Below are 16,694 nucleotides of genomic sequence, written 5' to 3'. Positions count from 1 at the left end.
CAGATAAGACTGTACACTTATGAAAATGCATGACAAGAATGCTCCAGGAAGAGACTCCATAAAAGGACAGACCCAAAAAGAAAAAATGGACTGAGGGTGCCTGGCAGGAGAGAAAATGCCTGGAAAAAGGACGGAAGCAGTCCTTAACCAAGGAAAAAACTTCCTGGAAACAGGCTAAATGACCCTGTGGACCACTCCTCGGCAAAAGGAAGGCGATTCAGAAGGCCTGGAAGCAAAGGGACCTGACCAGTAAGAGGACCCAGCAAGGAGTAACTCTAAATTGTCTCAGACCAAAAACACGGCCTGTCCGTGGCCAACCCATGTAAAGGCCAGGGTAGAGAGGTAACTAGGACTAGAGGCTAAACAATTGAAAGAAATCATATCAAGGACTCGCCATGGGAAGGGAGCAAGCCTCCTTCCACAGCAACGCAGGTGGAAAAAGAGAAACTCCTTATGAGAAGGTGGAAACTCCATCCTGCTAGAGAAAAAAGCCAACTACTGGGGGAGGAGGGGGTCCTAGGTAATGGCCAGGAGAAGGGAAAATAAAGCCTCTGAAAAACTAACAAATTATCACTGAGAAATGTAAGACCAGAGATATCCCTGGCCAGATGAAGTCTCAGAAAAAAGGAAACCAGTAGCAGGCCCTGGTAATACACGCGGAGACACAGTTGTCTGAGAGATATTGGAGTAGAAGGGAGAGGACTCCAAATAGCTTAAGGAGGAACAGTTCTCAAAACGAGGGAAAGCTCCATCTCAAAAGTGACCATGGGAAGAGAGGTTAGAATCTCAATAGGGCAACAAGCCTATGGGGACCCAGGAGGGTAAAGAACCAAACCGGACCCAAAGAAACAGCTGTCATACAGAGCATGTGCGGTCAGAGATGCCGTGAGTAGCTTCGCCAGAGGGAGCTGGCCAGCTAGATGGTGAAAGAATCTTTGGGGCAGGAACTGCAAGCAGGATTACCCAGTCAGAGGCTCAAGAAGGGTCCATAGAACTGGACCACCTGAGGACAACAATTGCCAGAATATTAAGGAAAATGAAATGTATCCACCCTAGGGGAAAAAACATTGGCCATGGTTAACCAACCCTCCCAAGAAGCAGTCTATATAACACTGTCCCAGAAGGGGGCAAGTACAGCACCCTGGATTTTGTAAAAGAATCGCCAGAAATCCATAGGTCAGAAAGGATGCAGAAGTTGCCAGGGGAAGACTGGAGAGACTACACTGACATGTAGAAACCAGCTACCAACATAGCACAATGAAACCCCCAAGGAAAGGCGAAGAAACTGACAGGTGCAGATAACGTCAAGGCCCAACTGTTAACGACACTTCTATCATGTAGCGCCATTTATCAGAGAGCATAAGGGCGTACCAGAACACCTGGACCATGGGAGAACTACGGGACCATATCCGATACCAGAGCGAGCAGCAGAAAATTCCACCCACCAGATAGGTGTGTGACGCTCACTAGTCCTGTCACAGCCATATCATAGAGGACATCCAGTGATGACCCGAAATCTGCATTAGTGGCTGGTGTTCACAATGCTTCGTACCCCTGTGGGACAGAACATCTAGTGGTGATCCAGGTACTCTGCCAGGACTGGGCCATGTAACTTAGTGAAAACTAAGCAGAGGGGCAGTAACAACAACAACGCAAGTACTCCATAGTGAAATGGAGTTATGTGGCTGTGCGTTATACAGTAGCACTTTATAGGGTTGACAAAGAACAAGCTTAGCATGACTGCCAACAACCTGCCCATGGCGTAGGGAGTCTGCCTGTCTGGTGCATAACAGGGGGGGGGGGCACATGATTTCCTAGCACAGATTAGAGCCCAGGAAGGGAGGGAAACGCCCAGTAATGCAGGAGCCCTATGGGCCACAGACTGAACCAATAGGGCACAGCACTTAGAGATTCTACAAATACTCTGCCTATAATAGGAGTAATCTGGCTGCGTAGTGCACAATATAATGAGTGGAAACATAGCTACCACATCTGAAAATGCTACAGTATTTGGAAAATACGACTGTAGTGAAGATTTAAAGGGAACCTGTCATCAACTTTTTGCTGCCCATACTAACGGCAGAATAAAGTAGAGACAGGTGAGTTGATTTCAGCGGTCTGTCATTTATAAGTTAAAAGTGGTTGCCGAGAACCAACATCACAATCATTGCAGATTAGGCCTGGAAAAGAGTCCTGGCCACCAGAGACTAGTCATGAATTCCTGCCCACCTGCTGATGATTGACAGTCTTCTACCTAGTTTTCTCGCTTTCTGTCTAGGAGAGAGCTGCCAATCGTCAGCAGATGGGTGAGAGAGCAGGAGATTATGAATAACCATGACTCTTAGGTAGATTTGACTCTTTTCCAGGCCTGGGCTGCAATGTTTATGATGCTGGTTCTCGGCAACCACTTACTTTTAGCTGAGTGACACACAGCTGAAAAACATTTATGTCACTCATTTATGCTGCCCTTAGTGAGGTCAGCATAAAGTTGATGACTGGTTCCCTTTAAAACCAGACAGGTTTTTTTTTTTAATATAGCGAGGGAAGGGGGCGGGAGAGAACGTGGCCTAAGTGTGGAAAAAGCCTGTGGCCAGCACAGTGACTTCTCGTTTACAGGCTTGTAAACGACCTTTATTAGAGCAGGGAGAGAATCTGACATCACAGGTCATGTGACCCTCAGTGAAATCTGAGAAACCAGCCACTGGAGATAAAGTGAGTTAATTGGAAAGCTGTTATATTTGCTTAGTTAGGAACATAGAACAAAAAAATAACTCGGATAACCCCTTTAATGGGCACAATAGAACCAGAGAGGTGCAATGGCTACCGCATTTGAAGATGGCATCTATACTTGGCCTGGTAAGGGAGAAATGGGGCTGCATGGTGCACCATAGAACCAGACAAGTGTAATGACTACACCATCTGGAGATGGTACAGGTATTCTACCTATGAAGAGAGCAATATGGCTGCTTGGTGCACACTAGAATCAGGCAGGTGCAGTGGCTACGGCTATTGAAGATGGCATCTATACCCCGCCTGGAGAGGGAGAAATACGGATGCATGGTGCACTGTAATGGCTCCATCTGGAGTTGGTACAGGCACTTACTCTGGTGAACCAGGGCTCCCCTGCAATATGTTTGCGTTAAGCACACTAGCGCCAGAATGGTTGTATTGGGTACAGCGTCTGATGGGAACACTCTCCGACTAGGAGGGTGTGCTAAATATATTCCCTGGTATAGTGAAATGACTCCAGCTCAAAAGGAGAAACATAGGAACCAGGAAAGTCTCCCGGGTACAGCATTTGGCAGTGGTACAAGAACCCCCCCCCTGTTAAGGGGAAGGCGTACGTACCTGGGAGACCACATAGGTGTGCCGGCATGCTAAACATGTGGCGGACTGACTTACCTGTGTGCAGCAAGGGGAGTGGCATCCAAAAACCCACTAGAGGGGATACCAACCCTGTGGAAGGGAGGTTCCTCAGTGGACATTTGTTTTTGACCACCCAGAGAGAACCTGTATGGTGGAAGACCGCCTGATGCTCTGTTCCAAGAGAGAATCAGTGCAGAGGTGTCCCCCGAGGCAACGGATGGTGCAGCAGGAAAGGATTAGTTACCAGCCTCAGACCTGTCCTGGGAGTGACCCGAGGATGCAGAGGAGGAGCTGGACATAGTTGTGACAACCCGAGGCCGTTTACAGGAACTAGTGTCTGAACAGGCTGAACCCATGGCAACCCTTTATCGCAACGGGTGCACGTAAATACCTGAGGGGGGGCTGGGAATGGGAGTCCTCTGGAAGAGGATATGAGGGCTGAGAAAGAGAGCCTGAAAAAGAAAGCAGTCAGCCAGAGGCTGTCCTACTGGATCCCAGGTGCCGAGTCCCCAAAGAGGTGCTTCAGAATCGTGCAAGAAGGTTGCAGAGAGAAAGGACCCCCCTTCTGGCAAGATGGAGGGTCTTTCTTCTAGAAACAGAAGTTAGGTGAAAACCAGCACCAGCAGGTGGCATAGGTGGAGGGGGAACCTGTCCGAGGAGCGGGGAGGGGCCAGGCAAAAGCGAGGGAAGGGGGCGGGAGAGAACGTGGCCTAAGTGTGGAAAAAGCCTGGGCCTCCATTTAATGAGGTTGCCGGAAAAGGTGTGCCGTCGACGGGACTGGGGGCCCTCCCGAACGAAAAAACATGGGTGTGGGGAGCTCGTGAGGAGGAGCGACGCTCAGGGAGGGAAGAAACGAGGCAAAAGGAGCACCTGGGCCCCGAGGACAGGCCAGAGAAGATGCGGCCTAGTCCAGGCAGAAGCCAGGGACTAAAGTAGCTGTGTCCCAAAACAGGTGAGGGAAGGGCTGGGAGAGGTATGGGTGGCTAGGGAGGAGGAGGATGCAAAGGGGGGGAAGGGGGAACCTACCCAGGTCCCTCTAATAAAATGAATCCCAGCCCCTGGCCAGAAAAAAAGGGGATGCTAACCCGGGGGACCCCATGGGGCAGGGACACAGAGGAGATACTTAACATCCGACTGCTTCAGGCGCTGCAGGGTCACCCCTTCGGCAAACTTGCGTGGGATTGCCGGCATGCCACTGCAGATGCAGTAATGGGGGACTGGGTGACCGGCAAGGCACTCAGAGTATCCGCCCGCAGGGGGTGCAACTAAAGTGGCTACCCACAATAGAGCAGGTCGAGACTTGCGGATGAAATGAAAAAGAATAAAATAAATAAAAAAAAAACGGCAAGACCTGCAAAAAAAACAAAACAGAGCAGGTCATGTCTGCCTCCTACGGACACTAGACTAAACTAGACTGATTAGCCTATTGGCTGTGGAGAGGGTATAGCCCACCTGGGCGGAGCCAACTTTTGATATCTAGTGTCTCCTCCTAGTGGTGGCTGGGCATATACCCATGGTGCTGTGTCGTCGCCCCCCCAAATGACATTAGCGAGAAATAATCCGTACCGCTAACAAATTTAAACAGCTAAAGTTAAACCGCACATAGCATAAAGCTACTGTAATAAGGGTAATATATGACAAAAAAGCATTTAAAAATACAAATCTGGCGTGGCCTGCAGCTGGACAGTGTGGAAGTCTCCAACAACTACTCCTGCGTATAGGATTTAATCCTACCCTATCCACCCAATTAAAACCACCCCAGTGCCCCACAAGCCACAAATCTGATCTCCCCTCATCATCTGACGCCGAAAGAACTAAGCGGGGAGTTTCTACCACCCAGGCGGTCCGAGAAACATCTGTGGCCTAGCCGGCAGGACGGATTCCGTCCTCTATTTCCAGCCGCGGCTGCAGCGCTGTCGCTCCACATCAAAGGCCCTCTGGTTCCTCTTTGGACCCCAGCGGAGCACGGAGGGGATCGATCGGAGACCAAGCTCCGCCAGGTCAGAACTTTCCCCCTCTCTCCCACCACTCACCAGGTCAGACAGGGAACAATTCCAAGGTGGCGGCGCCATCTTGGAAGCAGAGCTCTCCTTCTCAAGCATCCTCCCACGAGAGAGTAGAGGAATTCTGTGTCCGCCGACTGCCGGATCCACATTAGGGGTGAGAGATTACCAGGGGGAACCCCCTGTTGAGTGCCCTGGGCTGGACCCCTCTCCACTTCCCTGGCCAGCCAGCACATTATAGGGCTTCAGCCCCTAAAGGCCTCTGATGACCACAGCAGACTTTGCGTAAGTCAGTACAACAGCAACACTGCTACATATCCTTAAAGGCACAGCCTTCATTTTTTACATTGCCCTCTCCTGAGAAGACAAGGGCCAAACTAGAACACCATATATCTGAGAAAAGGCACAGCCTTTAATTTTTTTCTGAACTATCTCCTGAAAAACTAAGGAATGGATGTTTAATATCACACCGACCTGGAGGGGAAGATAACCTGTTTCATAGCGCTACTCGGGGGCGCATGCACGGAATTCACGAGGGAAGATGTGCGCTGAGTGAGCTCCGTGCCCGCCACTGCTGAAGGGCCAGGGCTCCAGATGGCGACCAAAATGGTCACAAATGGGACCTAGAATTGCAAAATGGCGACAAGACTTTGTAGTCTTGTCTCCATTTGCGCCTAGACCCTCCGCTGCTCTGCCGCTTTAAGAACTGGATTTCATACAGCAGGCAGATCGGCAATCCAATAACAGAGCTCCGCACAGTACAGAGCTCTGTTATTAGTGAGGAGGCTGCTGATTGGTCTTAGTATCCCCTGGCTGCCCTGCCATTGGCTGCTCCTCTCACACCCCCATTCTCCCGCGCTGAACACAGTAGCAGCTTGCTCTTCAGTCATGAAAACAGGGAGCCGCTCCATAGAACAGGTTAGCTTGAGAAGCTAATACTTAACCTTCCACAAACAGTCACCGTCACCCCTGCGCTGCCGCTGCTAAAGGCTAATCCTTATTTCTTTACGACCCTGATTACACTCAGGGGGGCCGCTGCTGGTGCTCCGTGTGAGCTCCCTGCCTGGGCTCACAAAACTTATTTTAAGGAAAGACAAGGGTTAATAGGAGCCCCGCGCTGGTCAAGACACTAAAAAGCCAGTGAACCATATCTCTTTCAATAGTCCGTTCTTAGTAGGAGGAGATAACCTCCCCTCCTACTAAGCACGGACTATTGAAAGAGATATATGGTTCACTAGCTTTTTAGTGTCTTGACCAGTGCGGGGCTCCTATTAATCCTTTACATACTTAACATTAGCATGACTGATGATCACCTCGCCACTTGCTAATGGCTGCCGCTGCCCAGTATCCCCGTGTCTACCTAACTCTCTCTGCACGTTTCCTATTTTATGCTGAAGTGTGGAGGGGAAGGGGGGCTTTTCTGGTGCGAGCCCGATAAGTGCAATTGTGACCAGTTACATCGGTTGGCGCACGTGCAGCGGTATGAGGGAGCACTCCGTCATTTGTACAGCCTACGATGCGGAGATGCCACCACGCTGGGGAGGCTCAAGTGTGGCTGGCAGTGAAGGTGTTAAGGCTGCAGGGCTGCTGGTCGTTAAAGTAACGAGCCTGGTATAACAGGCTGATATAAGGAGCAGCCGCGCAGCCCACCTACTCCTTGCAGGACTCTGATCATGCACTCTCCCTATCCGCCCTTCCCAAAGTATGGGCCCACTTACCGGCTACAGCCCCCCTACTACAAACCCAAGGGGCCCTACTTGAAGCCTCCCTACAAGGGGGCCCCAGGGCCCATGAAGTCTGCCCTTCCCTTTGACTGCCTGGATAATAATACCGGTGGGCTCAGCTATAGGCCTTGCTCAGCCAGCTGGGGCAGGAGTTGGGGCTGACTGAGCCGCTCTTACACCAAAGAAGTAGGGGTTCAAGGGAACCCCAGAGTGGACGCGTCTGTTCAGTGTTCACTGGTGCCCCGTACGCTGAAGAGCCGCAAGGGATGGCCCCTATTGTGCCGTGTGCACAGAGCTGCAGGGAGAGTGTGAAGTCCTATTCACCCTGATAGAGTTCTATCAGGGTGAATAGGACAAGGGATGAAAGATCCCAGGTTCTAGCCCCTAAGGGTGGGAAATAGTTATTAAATAAAAAGTTAAAAAAACAAACCCCAAAATATTAAGTTTAAATCACCCCCTTGCCCAATTTCACATATAAAATATATAAACAATACAAAAAATTACATATCGCCACGCCCGAAAAAAGTGCGAACTATTAAAATATTTATATCTCCTATGCGGTGAACGCCGTAACAGAAAAAAAAAACAAAAAACGTGCAATTTGCAATTTTTTTTGTCACCTTGTCCCGACAAAAATTAGGTTAGGACTGTTCTATTATGGTTCAGATGTTCCATAAAATCTGGAATGCACGCGGCTTTTTTTTTTTTTTTTTTTTTTTTTTTTAACGTGGTATTAAGTATCGCAATACTTTTTTATGGTGTCAAAATTTTGGTATTGTGACAACCCTAGGCAAGACCTGTGTTTTTTTTGATTATACTGTCATTTATATGTATTTTAAATTTGGCGACTAACAATTAAAATTTTGGCTCCTAAATTTTTCAGGTTAGGAGCCAATGGCTCCTTGATATTTTTTTTTTTAGTCTGGAGCCCTGAGTGCTGTGTAGCGCTGCTCAGCAGCTCCTTGAGCATTGACCAGAGCTTCTAGCTTACCGAGACGATGACTAAAACCAAGCGATCGGGTGACCCGCCGACTTCCCAGCCTCTATCCCAGTCAATTCCGGCCATAATATCCTCAGGCTGCTTCCAAAATGGCGGCCCCACCCGCCCCGGACTCCAATCTGGACTCTAATCAGGGTATACCGGGAAACTCAATCACTAGTCCCAGCCTCACAAAAAAAAAAAAAAAAAAAGCTCAATCCACCGAGAGACCTCTTTCAAAATATCAGACAAATGTTCCGGGATGAACTAGCCCAAGCGGTAACTGAGTTCTCCCGCCAAATTCACGATCTAGGCCAACGTGTAGCCGATGTTGAAGCATGTTCGACGCCATAGCGGCGGATTGGCATGATATTCATACCCACGCAGCGCAAATGGATGCCTTGGAGCTTAAATTGGAAGATTTAGAAAACCGCTTCAGAAGGGCGAACCTTCGTATCAAAGGGTACCTGAGATTCTCTCTTCATTGCATCAAACAGCGTCAGAGCTCTTTAAGACCCTACTGCCCCAACAGGATTATTCACTGTTCCATATTGACAGAATACTCAGGGCCCTGGGCACTCCAAAGAATCCGGACACCCACAGGGACATTGTGCTGACATTTATCCCTCAGTCTTCTGCTTTAATGAACCACACATTCATTGGTGGCAATGGTGCAGCTTCAGAGCCCGCTCATTTAATTGGGCTCAGCGGCGGTCGTGTCATAGGAGGGAGGGACTCCCTCCATCTTTCTCCACTTACTCTGGCCACAAAACGATAGCGTGTGCCCCGAGCACCAGGTTATCTTTTAAGAGGAGATAATGGGCTGCGCGGCAGCGCTAATTATAAACTGGATCCTGGGTTTTGCTTGCTTGGTATGTTAGATTCAGATAACTTGTCACCAAATGTTACAATTGGAATCAACAGAATCTTATATCAGGCACGCAAAACCCTAGCTGCTAAATGGATACAGCCGCTTCCCCCAAGCATATCTGAATTCATTACCAGAATGAATACAGTCATAAGATTGGAAAGAGGAGTATACATAAAGCATAATAGCATGTCGAAATTTGATACCTTTTGGGGCTCTTGATTGACAGATCTGAATTTTGTAGTACATGGATACCTTTGCAAAATAGTCTGAGGATCTTCCCGGGCTAACCCGGGAAGGGAGAGATGGGGCTGATTGTGTTTATTTAAGCTTAGTGTGCTGAAGATTTATAGTGCATAGGTGATGTCATGGTCTGTTACTAAAACAAATAGGTCTTAGGCTACTTTCACACTAGCGTTCGGGTGTCCGCTCGTGAGCTCCGTTTGAAGGGGCTCACAAGCGGCCACGAACGGATCCGTACAGCCCTAATGCATTTTGAGTGGATGCGGATCCGCTCAGAATGCATCAGTCTGGCAGCGTTCAGCCTCCGCTCCGCTCAGCGAGCGGACACCTGAACGCTGCTTGCAGCGTTCGGGTGTCCGCCTGGCCGTGCGGAGGCGAGCGGATCCGTCCAGACTTACAATGGTTGTTGGATCTTTTATGGTAAGGATCCTGTTTATTGACTATCCTGTTTTGTACAATGAGTATTTTTGGAGTATGTTGAACATAATATGACACAAGAATTTTGTAAAATTATATTTATTTTTACAAAATAATATTAAAAATGTATCTGATAAAAAAAAAAAAAAAAAAAAAAAAAACTCAATCCTAATCTTACTGATAAGAATGTGGCTTAAATAACTGTATATGACCTCTTAGTAGTTTAGAGATGAGGGTTATTAGGCTAGCTACTTTCACACTCGTGTTTTGGGCAGATCCGTCATGGTTCTGCAAAAACTGATCCGTTACAATAATACAACCGCATGCATCTGTCATGAACGGATCAGTTTGTATTATCTGTAACATATGGGAGACGGATCAGTTTTCTTTTGTGTCAGAGAAAACAGATCGACTTACATTGTGTGCCAAGACCGATCAGTTTGGCTCAGTTTCGTCCATTGGACAGCAAAACGCTGCAGGCAGAATTTTGGTGTCCGCCTCCTGAGTGGAATGGAGACTGATCGTAGGCAAATTGATGCATTCTGAGCGGATCCTTTTCCATTCAGAATGCATTAGGGCAAAACTGATCCGTTTGGACCGCTTGTGAGAGCCCATGACTGATCTCGCCAACGAAAAGCCAAAACGCGAGTGTGAAAGTAGCCTTAAATGAAGTGAAAGTACTTGTCACACAGTTAGAAAAACGGTTAACCCTTTCTGAATCAACAGCTCAATATTTTTAATAAAAGCCAATTAAAAATATTATTTTTAGCCCAAAATAAGTTAATTGCAATCCTAAAAAAAAATTGGACTCCAAAAATGTACATAGCCTTTAACCCCTTAAGGACATAGGACGTACCGGTACGCCCTATTTCCCGAGTCCTTAAGGACACAGGACGTACCGGTACGTCCTGACTTAAAATCGGCATTCCGGCGCCGCGGGGGTTAATCGGAACGGGATGCCGGCTGAAATCATTCAGCCGGCATCCCGTAACAATGCAGGGGGGGGGGGTCATTTGACCCCCCCCCCCGTATCGACGATCGCAGAAAACCGCAGGTCAATTCAGACCTGCGGTTTTCTGCGTTTCCGGTCCATTCGGGTGTCCTGTGACCCAATGAACCGGAAAAAGACTGCGATCGGTGGCGTGATTATACACCACTTATCGCAGTCCGAGGATTTGGAGAGGCGGTGCTGGTGCTGATGCCTGCTGTCCAGGGTGCTGATTGGTGCAGGGGAGAGAGGCGCCAGATTCAAACTTCCTGCGCTCCTCTCTCCCCTCCTCTTCCTGTCCAGCACCCTGACCGTGCAGCATCGTTCAGCATCAGCTCCTGCGTCCCCATAATCGCCATCCATCACCCTCCTGCACCCATCGCCACCCAGGTAGGTTAGGGTCAGTGAGGGAGAGGCACCGTTAGGCAGGGAAAGAAGGGAAAAGTTAGTTAGAAAAAAAAATAAAAAATTCTTTTATTTCAAAACTTTTTTTGATCCATCCATCAGACCCCAGACCCCCCCCTGCCACTTGCCCCCCACCAGCCCCCCCCCACCACCACTTTTTTTTTTTTCTGCGTGCGCTGACTGGCCGGCACTTTTTAGCGTCCGTCCACTGTTAGCGCATCGCCCGCCCCACCGACCGCTGATCAGCCCTTTCTTTTTTTGCCTTTTTTAGTACGTGAACACCCGTTGCCCCCACACACACGCACATATAATAAAGGTTTCCACACACGCACACATACACGCACACACACCCATGGCCCGCCGGATGTTCTCGGCCGAGGAGGCATACGCCCAGATTGCCTCCGACTCTGAGAGCCCCAGTGAGGATGAGGATGACCCCACGTTCCTTTTATCATCCGCATCCTCCTCATCATCATCGGATGACGATGAGCCACCAAGGCGGCGGAGACGCTGCCAGGCGGAGCCAGGGGCCCCACATGCTAGGGATCCTGTGGCCCACCCTAGTACGAGCCGCCCTGGGGTTCGTACTGGTTTCCCGGCCCACCAAATAAGTCCACCGGAGCCCCCTGCCGATGAACTTAGTTGGTGTCCCCCAGTGGACTTTGAGCCTGAGATTCCGGATTTTGCTGGCAATCCTGGAATCCAGATTCCCACAGTGGGGTTTACTGAAATTGACTATTTTAGTTTTTTTTTCAGAAACCCACTGGTGAATCTGATGGTGGAGCAGACGAATCTGTACGCCCAACAGTTCGTCGCTCAAAACCCAGGCTCCTTTTTGGCTAGACCCGGTGGCTGGACGCCGGTCAGTGCAGCAGAGATGAGGACATTTTGAGGCCTCGTGCTGCATATGGGTCTAGTCCAAAAACCCAGTGTCAGGCAATACTGGAGTGGGGACGTCCTATACCAGACCCCACTGTACAGTATGGTCATGACACGCTCCCGGTTTGAGGCCGTCCGGAAATGTCTGCATTATTCCGATAATGCAGCATGTCCACCCCGAGGTGATCCTGCCTATGACCGGCTGTATAAGATACAGCCGGTCATCGATCACTTTGGGGCCAAATTCATGGAGGCCTACGTACCTGGAAGGGAGGTCGCGGTTGATGAGTCTCTCGTTGCGTTCAAGGGGAGACTCAGTTTCCGCCAATACATTCCCACAAAGTTGGCGAGGTATGGCGTGAAGCTATACAAAATTTGTGAGTACCTCAGGGTACACTTACAAATTTCGTGTGTACGAGGGGCGAGATTCCCGTATTCAACCCCCAGAATGTCCCCCCACTCTGGGTGTTAGCGGGAAACTCGTGTGGGACCTTATGTACCCACTGCTGGATAACGGTTACCACTTGTACGTGGATAACTTTTATACCAGTATCCCCTTGTTCAGGTCCCTTGCCGCCAGATCCACGTTCGCTTGTGGGACCGTGCGGAAAAATCAACGCGTCCTCCCTGCCTACCCCCTCCAGGTACCTATCCCCAGGGGTGAGACCTGTGCCCTTACCAGTGGAAACCTGTTGCTGGTCAGGTATAAGGACAAGAGGGATGTCCTTATGCTGTCAACAATCCACAGTAACAGCACCACCCCAGTCCCTGTGCGAGGTACCGCGGCAACGGTCCTCAAGCCCGATTGTATCGTCGACTACAATCGGTATATGGGAGGAGTTGATCTCTCTGATCAAGTCCTCAAGCCATATAACGCCATGCGCAAAACCCGGGCATGGTACAAAAAATTTGCGGTCTACTTGGTGCAGGTTGCCATGTACAACTCTTTTGTACTATCCCGAAGTGCTGGCAGCACAGGGACATTCCTCCAATTCTATGAGGCAGTCCTCAAGGCCCTGATCTTTTCAGACCGGGAAAGAGCAGGCCGGAGTACCTCGGGAACTGGAGGCGCCCGGATCGTCCCTGGCCAACACTTTCCAGGTGTGGTCCCCCATACTGGAAAGAAGGGACGAACCCAAAAAAAGTGCAGAGTGTGTCACAAGAGGGGGATATGGAAGGACACCACCACTCAGTGTGACACGTGCCCCGATCATCCGGGCCTCTGCATTATCTATTGCTTCAGGGAGTATCACGCTTCCATGGAGTACTAAATTTTTATAATCCCCAACAGTCCACTAGAGAACATAAAACACTATGGCTCTCAGACTTTGGAGACACAGAAACAATTTTTCTTTCCCCAAAAAATATTAGTTTTAGTGCAGGCATCCTCAAACTGCGGCCCTCCAGATGTTGTAAAACTATAACTCCCAGCATGCCCAGACAACCTACAGCCATCAGCAGGGCATGGTGGGAATTGTAGTTTAACAACATCTGGAGGGCCGCAGTTTTAGGATGCCTGCTTAGTGTCTCCAAAGACTGAGAGACATACATATTGGGCATCGTCGCGTGCGTAAAAGTCGTCGCTATAAAAATTACTTTTGACCAAACGCCTCGGATGAACGGTGTTAAAAATATAAAATAAAAACTGTGCCAAAACACCCATTTTTGGGCAAAATTTCAATTTGAATCCATTTTGCCGGTAATAAAGCAAGGGTTAACAGCCAAACAAAACTAAATATTTATTGCCCCGATTCTGTAGTTTGCCGAAACACCCCATATGTGGTCGTAAATGGCTATATAGCCGCACGGCAGGGCATAGAACGAAGGGAACTCCATATGGTTTCTGGAAGGCAGATTTTGATGGACAGTTTTTTTTTTGACACCATGTCCCATTAGAAACCCCCCCTGATGTAGCCTAGACTAGAAACTCCAAAAAAGTGACCCCATCTAAGAAACTACACCCCTCAAGGTATTCAAAAGTTACTTTACAAACTATGTTAACCCTTTAGGTGTTCCACAAAACTAAATAGCGAATGTAGAAACAATTTTAGAATTTAATTTTTTTGTTACATTGCCTCAAAAAGAGTAATATAGAGCAACCAAAAATCAAATTAACCCCTAAAATAGTCCCAAAACAACAACCACCTTATCCCGTAGTTTCCTAGATGGGGTCACTTTTATGGAGTTTCTACTCTAGAGGTGCATCAGGGGGCTTGAAAGGGTACATGGTGTAAATAAACCAGTCCAGCAAAATCTGCCTTCCAAAAACCATATGACATTCCCCTTCTTCTATGTCCTGCCGTTTAGCCAAATAGTAGTTTACGACCACATATGGGGTGTTTTTGCAAACTACAGAATCAGGGCAACCCATTTTGAGTGTTTGGCAGTTAACCCTTGTTTTACTCCTGGAAAAAATTTATTATATTGGAAAATTTTCCAAAAAATAGAAATTTCAAAATTGTTTCTCCATCTGCCATTAACTCTTGTGGAAGACCTAAAGGGTTAATAAAGTTTGAAAAAACAGTTTTGAATACCTTGAGGGGTGTAGTTTATAGAATGGGGTCATTTTTGGGAGGTTTCTATTATCTAAGCCTCACAAAGTGACTTCAAACCTGAACTGGTCCATAAAAAGTGGGATTTTGAAGATTTCTGAAAATTTCAAAATTTGCTTCTAAACTTCTAAGCCTTGTAACATCCCCAAAAATAAAATATCATTCCCAAAATGCTACAAACATGAAGTAGACATATGGGGAATGTAAAGTCATCACAATTTTTGGGGGTATTACTATGTATTACAGAAGTAGAGAAACTGAAACTTTGAAATTTGCTAATTTTTCAAAATTTTTGGTAAAAATTGTATTTTTTTATGCAAAAAAATTTACTTTTTTGACCCAATTTTAGCAGTGACATGAAGTACAATATGTGACGAAAAAACTATCTCAGAACGGCCTGGGTAAGTCAAAGCGTTTTAAAGTTATGAGCACTTAAAGTGACACTGGTCAGATTTGCAAAAAATGGCCTGGTCCTTAAGGTGAAAATGAGCCCGGTCCTTAAGGGGTTAAGGATACATCATAGTTTCTTCAAATGCAACATGGCACCTGAAAACCATTCCAGTGAAATCTGCTCTCCAAAAACCATTTTAGCAGTTTCCTTCCTGAACACTTGTGTGACCATACAGCAGTTCACGATCATATAAGGAGAGTTTCTGAAAACTGTAGAATCAAGGTAATCAATATTGAGGTTTGTTTTGCCGTTTAGTCTTGCTGTGTTAAGTAAAAAAAAATGGTTTAATGTGGAATGTCTTAAAAATGTTTACTTTTCATTTCCGGTTTGCTGTAATTCCTGTGGAACACCTAAAGGGTTGGTAAAGTTTCTAAACTATGGAGACCTTTTGTACTTTAAAACATCAATAAACACAAATTTTACTGTAATGGAACACAAAACAAAATTTAACTTGTTTATTGGTATCGGCTTTGCTTCACATGCATTTAAAAATGCTCTTCCATGAGTTTAACTCATTGTTGTCATCTCTCCTCAGGCAGCATGGGCGTTCCTATTATTTACATGCACCAGCATAGCTTTGCTGACCCGCCCCCACATCCTGTTACATAGCACAGTTTTCCTTTACACCAGTTTTAATCTCCCCCACAGAGTCTACCTGAGTCAGCCCGTCATGTATATGCAGTGGCCCGATGGGGGGGAGAGGGAGCTTCCTCCCTCTGGTAACCTTTTAAGCATCAGGCCAGTGCCACAGCATAGCAGTGGCCCGATTGTTAACCCCTTCCATACAGAGGTCCCTAAGGACTGCGGCAGGAAAGGGTTTAAACATCTAAGTCGTTGCATGGCTACCGCTCTGGTATCCTGAACTGGCAGGTGCGCTGTCTTTCCCCCGCCCCTATTCAGGAAGGCAGAGTGTCAGCTGTAACATCTGTCTATCCTCCTCCACATCTCGTCCCTGTTTCACCAGAAGTGACCTATCGGTACTCTATAAAAATATAAATGTAATAAACCTTTTTTCATAGTTTCGTACTAAAATTATCCCCACTTATTTCAGGAATGCACCATATAAAGAGTAATCAAGAAGATAATTTTTTTATTCTAGAAATAACCATTATATATAACTGCAAGTAACCCATTCCACCCATTTAGGACCAATAAGTATAAATTAATAATATATAGAAATATATAGCAGCAATGCATATATTATTCATTCTTTCCAGCATTTAAAACACTCTGGTTCAGCTTAAAAATTCCAAAAGCTGGAGTAGAAGCTTGGATAGAGGAGCGGCTGTGGATCTAATTATGTTCTAGGATTTGCAAAAGCACTTGATACTGTCTGTCATATACGTTTAATTTAGTGTTTGTATCTGATCACTACATCATAAACCTAAAGGCATAGAACCTTGGATATGAGGAAAGATTCAAATACATTTATTTAGTCTTGAGAGGAGACGTCATTGACTATAATGGGGACGGGGGCGGAGCTCCGGTGCAATGCGCAGATGCAGCCGGACTAAAAAGTCGGACATGCAGTACTTTTAGTCCGGCGGCCTCTCGCCGTGCTGCGCCGGAGCTCCGCCCCCTGTCCCTATTATAGTCAATGGGGACGGAGCGGCAGTCAGGTGGCACGGCGAAATAGCGGCAGGACGGATCCGACAGGGTGAACAGCCTGTCGGATCCGTCCTGCCGCTAGTGTGAAAGTAGCCTTACTCAGGAGGCGATTGCAGCAGGAGCGCTCAATGAATATTTAGATTTCAATAACCTTAATGCTCATTAAAATGTGTAGAATCCTTTTTTACACTTTTCTGCTTAGTTCACATGT

The 16,694-nt window shown here is 47.4% G+C and overlaps 1 protein-coding gene across 2 annotated transcripts in view; it reads left to right on the top strand.

Moving 5' to 3' along the window:
• Positions 1 to 16,694, top strand: part of GGNBP2 (gametogenetin binding protein 2) — a 350,746-nt gene that overhangs the window by 78,198 nt on the left and 255,854 nt on the right. The gene's annotated exons all lie outside the window — the stretch shown is intronic.

This window comes from Bufo bufo, chromosome 3, assembly GCF_905171765.1.
Source record: "Bufo bufo chromosome 3, aBufBuf1.1, whole genome shotgun sequence".
NCBI lineage: Eukaryota > Metazoa > Chordata > Amphibia > Anura > Bufonidae > Bufo > Bufo bufo.
Note: the sequence above shows the minus strand (reverse complement) of the source record. Positions and strands in the feature narration are given on the sequence as shown.